This window comes from Macaca fascicularis, chromosome 10 (genome assembly GCF_037993035.2).
Source record: "Macaca fascicularis isolate 582-1 chromosome 10, T2T-MFA8v1.1".
Classification (NCBI taxonomy): Eukaryota; Metazoa; Chordata; class Mammalia; order Primates; family Cercopithecidae; genus Macaca; species Macaca fascicularis.
The window spans coordinates 79,840,452-79,851,673 of record NC_088384.1 but is presented as its reverse complement, the minus strand read 5'-3'; positions in this window follow the sequence as shown (position 1 = coordinate 79,851,673).

Sequence of the window (11,222 nt, the reverse complement as noted above, 5' to 3'; positions counted from 1 at the left end):
AAATTTCAAATTCAACTGCTAAGAGTGCAGATTGATACAACTACATTGAAAACCATTTGGCTGTTTCTAAAACTCAACAAGAGCATACCCCATGCCTCATAATTGCACTCTTAAGTGTGCATATGACATATATGTGTACATATATTTAGTAAAAGACATGTATTAGAAAGTTCATGGCTGCTATTCATCATAGCCACAAGCTGAATACTACCCCAAAATTCGACAATGGAACGGATAACTAAATTATAGGAAATCAAACATGGAATATTATACTACAGTGAGAATGAGTCATCTACAATTACACACAATGGCGTGGATTAATCTCATAAACTTGATGTTGTCTGAAAGAAACCAGCCACAAAGAGTATACTATATTTTTACATTTTTATGCAGTACAAAAATGGGCAGAACTAATTTATGCTGCTAGAAGTTGAGGTAGTGATTACCCTTGGCCAAGAGTAGACTGTAAGGAGGCACAAAGGGAACGGCAGGGACACTGTGATGTTCTATTTCTCAATGCAGGTACTGATTCAGTTTGTAGGAATTCATCAAATGTGAATATATTCCTTATTGTATGTATGCTGTACTTCAATTAAAAAATTGTAGACTTTGAGAGGTGGCTTACGCCTGTAATCCCAGCACTTTGGGAGGCCAAGGTGGGCGGATCACGAGGGCAGGAGTTCGAGACCAGCCTGGCCAACATGGTGAAATCCCATCTCTACTAAAAATACAAAAATTAGCTGGATGTGCTGGCAGGCACTTGTAATCCCAGCCACTCGGGAGGCTGAGGCGGGAGAATCATTTGAACCCGGGAGGTGGAGGTTACAGTGAGCCGAGATCAGGCCATTGCACTCCAGCCTAGGTGACAGGGCAAGACTCCGCCTCAAAAAAAAAAAAAAAAAGTAGTGCTATGGAATGATGTACACTCTGTAGGGTACATATGGGTCTATGGGTCCAGAGGTTGGTTTAATGTCATCTATGTCTGTGGTTCCCAATACTTTATACATACAACAACTTCTTTGTTTTTACTTTTTCAAACTCACAGTTTTCTTTTAATTTTTAGTTTTTGTGGATACATAGTCGGTGTATATATTTATGAGGTACATGAGATGATTTGGTATGGGCATGTAATTTGTAATAATCACATCATGGAGAATTGGGTATCTATCACATCAAGCACATCTCTTTTGTGTTACAAACAGTCCAATTATAATCTTATTAGTTATCTTTAAATGCACAATTACTATTGATTATAGTCACCCTATTGTGCTATCAAATCATAGATCTTATTCATTCACTCTTTTATTTACACCTATTAATCATCCTCACCTCCCCCTTACACCTCCCACTACCTTTCCCAGTCTCTGGTAACTATCGTTTTACTCTCTATGCCCATGAGTTCCCTTGTTTTGACTTTTTGATCCCCCCCCCCCCACACACAAATGAGAACATGTGGTGTGTGTCTTTCTGTACCCGGCTTATTTTACGTAATATAATGAACTCCAGTTCCATCCATGTTGTTGCAAATGACAGGATCTCATTCTTTTTAGTAGCTGAACAGTACTCCATTGTGTGTATGTATCACATTTTCTTCGTCCATTCATCTTGATTAACTCTTAGGTTGCTTTCAAGTCTTGGCTATTTTGAACAGTGCTGCAACAAATATGGGAGTGCAGATACCTCTTCAGTATACTGATTTCCTGTCTTTGGGGTTACCTGAGCAGTGGGATTGCTGGATCATATGGTAGCTCAATTTTTATTTTTGGGGTGAATATCCCAACTCATTTTTTTATAGGTTGTACTTTCCCACCAACAGTGTATGAGCTTTCCCTTTTCTCCACATCCTGGCTAGCATTTGTTTTTGCCTGTCTTTTGAATATAAGCTATATTAGGCTGTTCTTGCATTGCTATGAAGAAATACTTGAGACTGGACAAAATATCAAGAAAGGAGATTTAATTGGCTAATGGTTATGCAGGCTGTACAAGCAAGGCACCAACCAGCTTGAAGGGAGAACTCAGGGAGTTTTTACTCATGGCAGAAGACGAAGTGGGAGCAGACACATCACATGGCAAAAGCAGAAGCAAGAGAGCAAGGGGGAAGGTGTTACACACTTTTAAATGACCAGATCTCATGAGAACTCACTCACTATCTCAAGGACACTACCAAGTGGGATGGTACTAAACCATTCATAAAAAATGTGCCCCCGTAATTCAATTAGCTCCTACCAGGCTTCACCTCCAACCCTGGAGGTGGATTATGTTTTAATATGAGATTTTGGTGGAGACACATATCTAAACCATATCCTAAGCCATTTTAACTGGGATGAGATGCTATCTTGTTGTAGTTTTGATTTGCATTTCTCTGACGATCAGTAATGTTGAGGACCTTTTCTAATGCCTGTTTGCCATTTGTATGTCTTTTTAGAGAAATGTGTATTCAAATATTTGGTCATTTTTAAAAATTAGATTATTAGGCTTTTTCCCACAGAGTTGTTTAAGTTCTTTATATATTTTGGATATTAATCCCTTGTCAAATGGATAGTTTGCAAGTATTTTCTCCCATTCTGTGGACTGTCTCTTCACTTTGTTGATTGTTTCCTTTGCCATGCAGAAGCTTTTTAACTTGATATGATCCCACTTGTCCATATTTGCTTGGTTGCCTATGCTTTTGGAATATTATTTCAGAAATTTTTGCCCAGACCAATGTCCTGAAGATTTTTTCCAATGTTTTTGTTGCGTAGTTTTGTATTTTGATACCTTAGATTTGATTTGTGTATATGGTGTGTGTATATGGCATGCAATAGGAGCATAGTTTTATTCTTCTGCATATAGACATCTATTTTTCCCAGCACCATTTATTGAAAAGACTCTCTTTTTGCCAATATGTGTTCTTGGCACCTGTGTCAAAAATGAGTTCACTTTAGGTGTGTGGATTGTTTTTGAGCTCTGTTATGTTCTGTTGATTTATATATCTGTTTTTATGCCAGTACCATGCTGTTTTAGTTACTAGAGCTCTCTAGAATAATTTGAAGTCAGGTAATTTATTCCTCTGTTTTGTTCTTTTGCTTAAGATAGCTTTCATTACTCTAGGTCTTTTATGGTTCCACGTAAATTTTAAGATTGTTTTTTCTATTTCTGTGAAGAATATCATTGGGATTTTGATAGGAATTGCATTAAAGCTCTAGATTGCTTCAGGTAGTATGGACATTATAACAATGTTGATTCTTCCAATCCATGCACATGGAATATTTTTCAATGTTTTGTGGCCTTTTTAGTCTCTTGTATCAGTGTTTTATAGTTTTCATCATAGAGATCTTTCACTTCTTTAATTCATAGGTATTTAATTTTGTTTGTGGCTATATTAAATGAAACTACTTTTTAATTTTTCAGATTGTTCACTGTTGACATATAGAAATGCTATTACTTTTTGCATGTTGATTTGTGTTCCACAACTTTACTTAATCTGTTTATTAGTTCTACTACTTTTTTGGTGAAGCCTTTAGGTTTTTCCAAATATAAGATTGTATCATTTGCAAACAAAGATAATTTGACTTCTTCCATTACAGTTTGGATGCCCTTTATTTTTTTCTTTTGTCTGATTGCTCTAGCTAGTACTTCAGTACTATGTTTAATAACACGGATGAAAGTGGGCATCCTTGTCATGTTCTAGATCTTAGAAGAAAGGCTTTCAGTTTTCCCCATTCAGTATGATACTAGATGTGCATCTGTTGTATATAGCTTTTATTATGTTGAAGTATGTTCCTTTTATGCCTAATTTTTTAGGGTTTTTATTATGAAGGGATGTTGAATTTTATCAAATGCTTTTTCAGCGTCAATTGATATGATCATGATTTTTGTCCTTCATTCTGTTGACCTGACGTCTCACATTGATTGATTTGCATATATTGAACCATACTTGCATCCCAGAGATAAATCCCTCTTGGTCACGAAGAATCATCTTTTTCATGTGTATTGTATACAGTTTGCTAGTATTTTATTGAGGAAATTTGCATCAACATTCATTAGATATATTAGCCTGTTGTTTTCTTTTTTTGATGTGTCTTCGGTTTTGGTATAAGGGTAATACTGGCCTCATAGAATGAGTTTGGAAGTATTACCTTTTCTTTTATTTTTTGGAATAGTTTGAGTAGGATTAGTATTAGTTCTTCTTTAAATACCTGGTAGAATTCAGTGATAAAGGCCTCGTGTCTCAGGCTTTTCTTTACTTGGAGACTTTTTATTATTGCTTTGATATCACTATGTGTTATTGGTCTGAACAGGTTTTGGATTTCTTCATGGTTCAATCTTGGCAGGTTATAGGTGTCTAGGAATGTGTTCAATTCTTCTAGATTTTTCAATTCATTGGCATATAGTTGCTCATAGTATCCACTAATGATTCTTTAAATTTCTGCTGTATCAATTGTAATGTCTTCTGTTTTCATTTCTGATTTTATTTATTTGAATCTTCTTTTTTCCTTAGTTAGTCTGACTAAAGGTTTGTCAATTTTAACTTTTTTTTAAAAAAACTGACTTTTTGTTTCATTCATCTTTTATATTGTTTTATTCAATTTCTTTTATTTCTGCTTTGAATTTTATTATTTCTTTTCTTCTATTAATTTTGGGTTTGGTTTGCTCCTTCTTCGCAAGTTCTTTAAGATGAATCATTAGGTTGTTTAAGTTTTTCTTCTATTTTGATGTAAGCACTTTTTGCTATAAACTTCCATTTTGGTACTGCTTTTGCTGTATCCTGTTAAGTTTTGGTATGTTGCATTTCCATTATCATTTGTTTCAAGAAACTTTTCAATTTCCCTCTTTTTCTTCGTTGACCCACTGGTCATTCAGGGGTATATTGTTTAATTTCCATGTATTTGTATAGTTTCATTTTATTGTGTATAGTTTTATTCCACTGTGGTCAGAAGAGATGGTTGATACTAGTTCATTTTCTTTTGAATGTTTGAAGACTTGTTTTGTGACCTAAAATATGGTCTACCCTTGAGAACAATCTATGTGCTGAGAAAAAGAATGTGTATTCTGCAGCCATTGGATGAAGTTCCACTTGGTCTATAGAGCAGATTAAGTCTGATGTGTCTTTGTTGATGTTTTGTCTGGAAGATCTATCCAATGATGAAAGTGGAGTGTTGAAGTCTCCAGCTATCATTGTATTGGAGTCTCTCTCTCTCTTTAGCTCTATATTTGTTCTATTTATCTGGGTACTCCAGTGTTGGGGGAATACATATTTAAAATTATATTCTGTTGCTGAATTGACACCTTCATCACTGTATTGTGACCTTCTTTATCACTTCTTATAGCTTTTGTCATGAAGTCTATTTTGTGTAACTACTCGTGCTCCATACTGGTTTCTGTTAGAAAGGAATACTTTTTCCCATCCCTTTATTTTCAGTCTATGTGTTTATTTATAGGTGATGTGTATTTCTAATAGATAATAGATCATTGGCTTTTGGATTTTTAATCCATCCAGCCACTCTGCATCTTTTGATTGGAGAGTTTAATCCATTTACATTCAATGTTTTTATTGATAAGTAAGCACTTACCCCTGTCATTTTGCTATTTTTTTTCTGTTTTTTTTTTTTCTTGTCTTCCTTTCCTTCTATTTTTTTCTTCCTGTCTTTCCTTCAGTGGAAGTGATTTTATCTGGTAATGTGATTTAGTTTCTTGCCTTTTTTTGTGTGTGTATCCCTTGTATGTTTTTTGGTTTGAGGTTACCATGAGGCTTGCAAATATTATCTTATAATCAATTATTTTAAGCAGATAACAACGTAACACTGTTTGCATAAACAAACAAGCAAAAAGAAAACTAATAAAAATTCTACTACTTAGCTTTGTTTAGTTTTTGATAGGTTCATTGTTTAATCTATTTAGGATAGAAGTAGTTTACACACCACAGTGACAGTGTTATAGTATTCTGCATTTTTCTGTGTACTCACTATTATTAGTGAGTTTTGTGCCTTCAGGTGAGTACTCATTGTTTATTAACATAGTCTTTTTTCCTACTACTTGTAGCATTTCTTGTAGGACAGGAGTGGTATTGATGAAATCCCTCAGGTTTCATTTGTCTGAGAAAGTCTTTATTCCTCCTTTATATTTGAAGAATATTTTTCCAAGATATACTATTCTAGGGTAAAAGTTTTCTTTTCTTCAGTACTTCAAATATGTCACACTATTCTCATCTAGCCTGTAATGTTTTCATTGAAAAGTCTGCTGCCAGATGTATTGGAGTTCCATTTTATGTTACTTGTTTCTGTTCAGTTGCTGTGCTTAGGACCCCTTCTTGATCTTTGAAAGTCTGACTATTAAATGCCTTGAAGTAGTCTTGTTTGGGTTAAATCTGCTTTGTGTTCTATAACCTTCTTGTACTTGGCTACTGATATCTTTCTCTAGGCTTGGGACGTTCTCCGTTGCTATCCTTTTGAATAAACTTTCTACCCCTACCTCTTTCTCTACCTCCTCTTTAAGGCCAATAACTTATATTTGCCCCTTTGAGGCTATTTTCTATATCTTGTAAACATGCTTCACTGTTTTTAATTTTTTTCTTTTGTCTCCTCTTACTGTGTATTTTCAAATAGACTATTTTCAAGCTCACTATTTTTTTCTTCTACTTGATCAATTCTACCATTAAAATACTCTGATGCATTCTTCAGTATGCCAATTGCATTTGTCAGCTCCAGAATTTCTGCTTGATTCTGTTAAACTATTTCAATCTGACTGTAAAATTTATCTGATATAATTCTGAATACTTTCTATGTGTATCTTAAATTTTTTTGAGTTTCCTGAAAACACCTGTTTTGAATTTTCTGTCTGAAAGGTCATATATCTCTGCTTTTCCAGGATTGGTCATTGGTACCTTATTTAGTTCATTTAGTGAGGTCATGTTTTTCTGGAGTGTTTTGATACTTGTAGATGTTCATCTGTGTCTCGGCAATGAAGTTATGTATGTATTATAGTCATCACAGTCTATGGTAGTTTGTACCTGTGGTCCTTGGAAAGACTTCCCAGATCTTAAAAATTTCTTGGGTTTTGTGATCTAAGTTATATCTGCTTTAGGGAGCACCCCAAGTGTAGTAACACTGTGGTTCTCGCAGACTTGTAGGGGCACTGCCTTAATGATCTTAGACAAGATCTGAAAGAATTCTCTGGATTAACAGGCAGAGATTCTTGTTCTCTTCCCTTACTTTCTTCCAAACAAATGGGGCTTCTCACTCTGTTCTGAGCCACTTGAATCTGGGGGTGGAGTGACACAAGGACCCTTTTGGCTACCACCATTCTGTTCTGGATCTGACTTGAGGCCAGTACAGTGCTGGGTCTCACCCAAAACCTGCTGTAACCACTCCCTGGCTACTGCCTATGCTTTCTCAAGGCCCTCAGGCTCTGCAATTATCAGGTGGTAAATTCAGCCAGGGCTGTGTCTTTCACTTCAAGGCTGTGAGTTCCCTAGGACCTGGGTGGGTACAGAGGTGCTGCCCAGAAGCCAGGGACTAGAGTCTAAAATCTTAGAATTCTATCTGGTGTTCTATTGTACTGAGGCTGGGCTGGCACTCAAGCCACAAGACACAGTCTTTCCCACTCTCCTCCTCACTTTCCAAAGGCTGAGGAGACTCACCCCATGGCCACTGCCACCACAGGCCACAAGGAGTACTGCCAGACTGCCACCTATGTTTCTTTAAGTCCCAAGGGCTTAACCTGTGGAAATAGCTGTGGCAAATGCTGCCTGGCCTGGGACTTACCCTTCAAGGCACTGGGCTCCCCTCTGGCAGAGGACAGGTCCAGAAATGCCATCGAAGAGTCAAGTGCTGGAATCAGGGGCCCCAAGAACCCACTTGGTCCTCTACCTCATTTTGGCTGAGTTGGTACATATGGTGAAAGACAGAGTCCCCTTTATTTTCCCTCTTCTTTTCTCAAACAGAGGGAGTCTTGCCCCATAGTCACCATAGATGGGAATGTGTTGAGTCTCACCTGAAGTCGTATGTCTCAGAGTTTCACCCAAGGCCCTCGACTAGTACCTAGGTATCACTGCTGGTTATTCAAGGCCCAAATACTCTTCAGTTAGCAGGTGATGAATGCTGCCAGGACTAGGTCATTCCCATCAAGGCAACAGGTTCTCTTGTGGCCCAGGTTGTATCTAGGAATATCATATGGGAGCTAGGGCCTGGAAAGGTGGCCTCACAACTCTGACTAGTGCCTTGTCCTGCTATGGCTGAGCTAGTATCAAGGATGCAAGATAAAGTCCTCCACACTCTTCCCTCTCCTCTCCTCAAGCAGTAGGGAGGGATCTTATTAGAAGCCATGAGCTGTGTAGCCTGGGGTTAGAGGAGGGGTGATGGCAACACCCCCTTAGCCCCACACTGACTGGTGTCTCAGGAGGTTGCATGTCCCTTCAGTGGTCTGGCTACAGGCCCAGTTCAGCACTAGGAGTCACCTGGAATTGCAGCCTAGAATGCCTTTCAAGTTTATTTAGAGCCCCAGAGCACTTTAGTCTGTAGTGGCAAGGCCTCTGGGAACTCAAGTTCTGACTGCGGGATCAGCAATTCCTCTCTCACTAGGGCTGGTTTAAATGCTCTCTCTGTGAGTTGGTGGCAACTGAGTTTGGTCCAGTTTTTCTTTCTGCTATAGTAGCACAGCACTGACTTCAATGCTTCACAATTGCTGTGCTCTCCCTCCTCCAGCATACAGAAATGTGCTCTTCCTTCTCCAGTGCACGGAAACACTCTCCACAGCAAACTGCTGATTCTGGGAAATAGAAGAGGGGGTGGTGAAAGCAATTCAAGACTGTTTTTTTGTTCCTCTTTCAGTCAGTGATACAAAGTTAAAACCAAGTACTCTGACTGCCCACCTGATTTTTTGTTCTTGTAAAGGTGCTGTTTTTGTGTAGATAGTTGTTAAATTGGTGTTCTTTTGAGGGGGTAGGGGAATGATTAGTGGAGCCTACTGTTCCCTGATCTTTCTCCACATCAAGCTCACTTATTTAGCACTTAAATGAAAGACTTAATGTTTTGAAATCTTCTACTTGATAATAGCTGCAATGTATTGAGAGATTCCTCTACTTCAACCAGGTTAAGCTCAAAGATACAGAGCCAGCGAATGGCAGGTCTAGTATCTATACCCAGCTCTCACTTCAAAGCCTATACTCTATAAAACACCTTCTAACAGATAATCTAAATTTACTCACTAGAAAATAATTATTTTCCCATGTTTATTAATCAAGGGTATTTAATTTTCCATTAGGTGAATGCAGCTAATATTTCCGTAAGAGGTTGATAGAACTGCGGTACTAATGAAGAAAGCCTGACCCATTAGCTTTTACATCTCCCTATAAACAACTACATTATTTTTCTTCTGCCTTTGATAAAATTTATATTGCTTTTCCTATCCCTTTATTTGCACATAACCCTAAGTATCTAGTTATCTGGATGGGAAGCCAGTATTTCTGGAGTTATGCTACAAACATCCCCAAAATCTCAGTGCCTCACAATAAACAAGTTTAATTCTCACTCATAGACCATACGAGTTGTGAGTCTATTTCATTTTCGTTTATCCTGAGGCAAGATAGGGTAATCAGTTTCTTTCTGGGATGTTGTTAAGCTTGTGGCCAAGAGAACATTCAGTAATAGCAGACTCATGAAATGGCTTCTCACCCCTCTGCTTGGAAGAGGCGTGCTCACTACTGCCAACATTTTATTGGCTGGAATAAGCCATGTCACCTCAAATAACTCTAGTGGAATGGGGAGCTTTAATCTCCCCACTAGAAAGGACACCACAAAATTATAGGGCGAAATCATCTATCAGCCACTAGGTAAGGGACATAGGACAGCAAACATTTGATAGTAGTGATACAGGATACTGGAAACATTTTAAGTACTATTTAGTTTCCACTGTATAAATGAAATAACTTATTTTGTCTATTAACCAATGGAGAGATAGCTATATTATTTTGCATTTTATTGTTACAAACAGTGCTTACAAATCTTTCCTTAGAGGCATTCACAAGAGTTTCTCTAAGATAAACATTTAGAAATGCAGCTGTGGGTAGTAGTTTCATATGTATCTTCTACTTCAGTAGATCTTGCCAAAGTTTCTTCTAAAATGTTTAACTTTATCCTCTTACCTGCAATACACAGGAGTTTCAGATTCTCTACATAAAATGTTTCTATATGTGCTGTTACTAGGTTTCTTTTAGAAATAAATGTTATAGAATGTTAAATCTGGGTGACAGTGACTATTCATTCTATTTCTTTTCTGTATATTTAAAATTTCTCTTAAGTGCTAATCAACTTAATATTTAGTAAGAGTATTTTTAAATAAAAATAAAATAAAGAGCAGCCATAGAAGCAAATCGTTGTGAAGAATTCCTAGAAGTCTCTTTTCATTATCTTCTGAATCATTGAATGATAATAGATATTTTCTTCTAAATGTTCACACATGCCCTTCTATTATTTCCTCCTCTGTTTGCTAAGCATTTCTTCAAGTACAAATATCCAATAGAAACAAAAAAAGACTATTTCTTTGCTGTTTTACGCTACTTAAACTACTACTAGATAGAGAAGAAATTGATGCCCCTTTTTCCATGTTCCTTGGTCACCTGTGCTACTGGAGTGTGTGCACAATTCTGGGGCATATGTCAGTTTTTTTTTTTTTTCTTCTTTAAGCTTATGCATCTCTCTGCCTGAAGACTTCTTCTGACTTTAGAAGTATGCTCAACAAACAAGTGGCAGATTAGAAGTGCCAGGATGTCAATGTTCCCAAAAACCACCCTCAACCAATTGGCAACAGCTCTCCCAGATTCCTGAGACTCTGCAGGGAGAGATTCTGTTCTAGAATCTCTCCAAGTGTTCTCTGAAGGATTGAGCCTCAGTGGTCCATGGTGGTGACCTGCCCATTTCTGTACCCTTTTTGGTCTTCCTTTGTCAAATTTGTCCCAACATGCATTAAAGTTTCTTCATGAAGACAAATATACCTGAGAACTGACTGCCTTTTAAAACGTTTATGACATTTAATTAAATGGGGACTAAAGCAAAATACTTAATTAAATAAGAGCTAATCATTATAGATATTTAATATACTAAAATTAATTTATATTTATAAGTGCAAATTATTGAATTTTCATAAAAATAATTTATTTTAAACAAACTTAGAAAGTTGAACTTCACATCCTAAAAAATACTGTGCCTTTAAATTTGCAGCCTTAGTGAATAGAATATCATTTATAA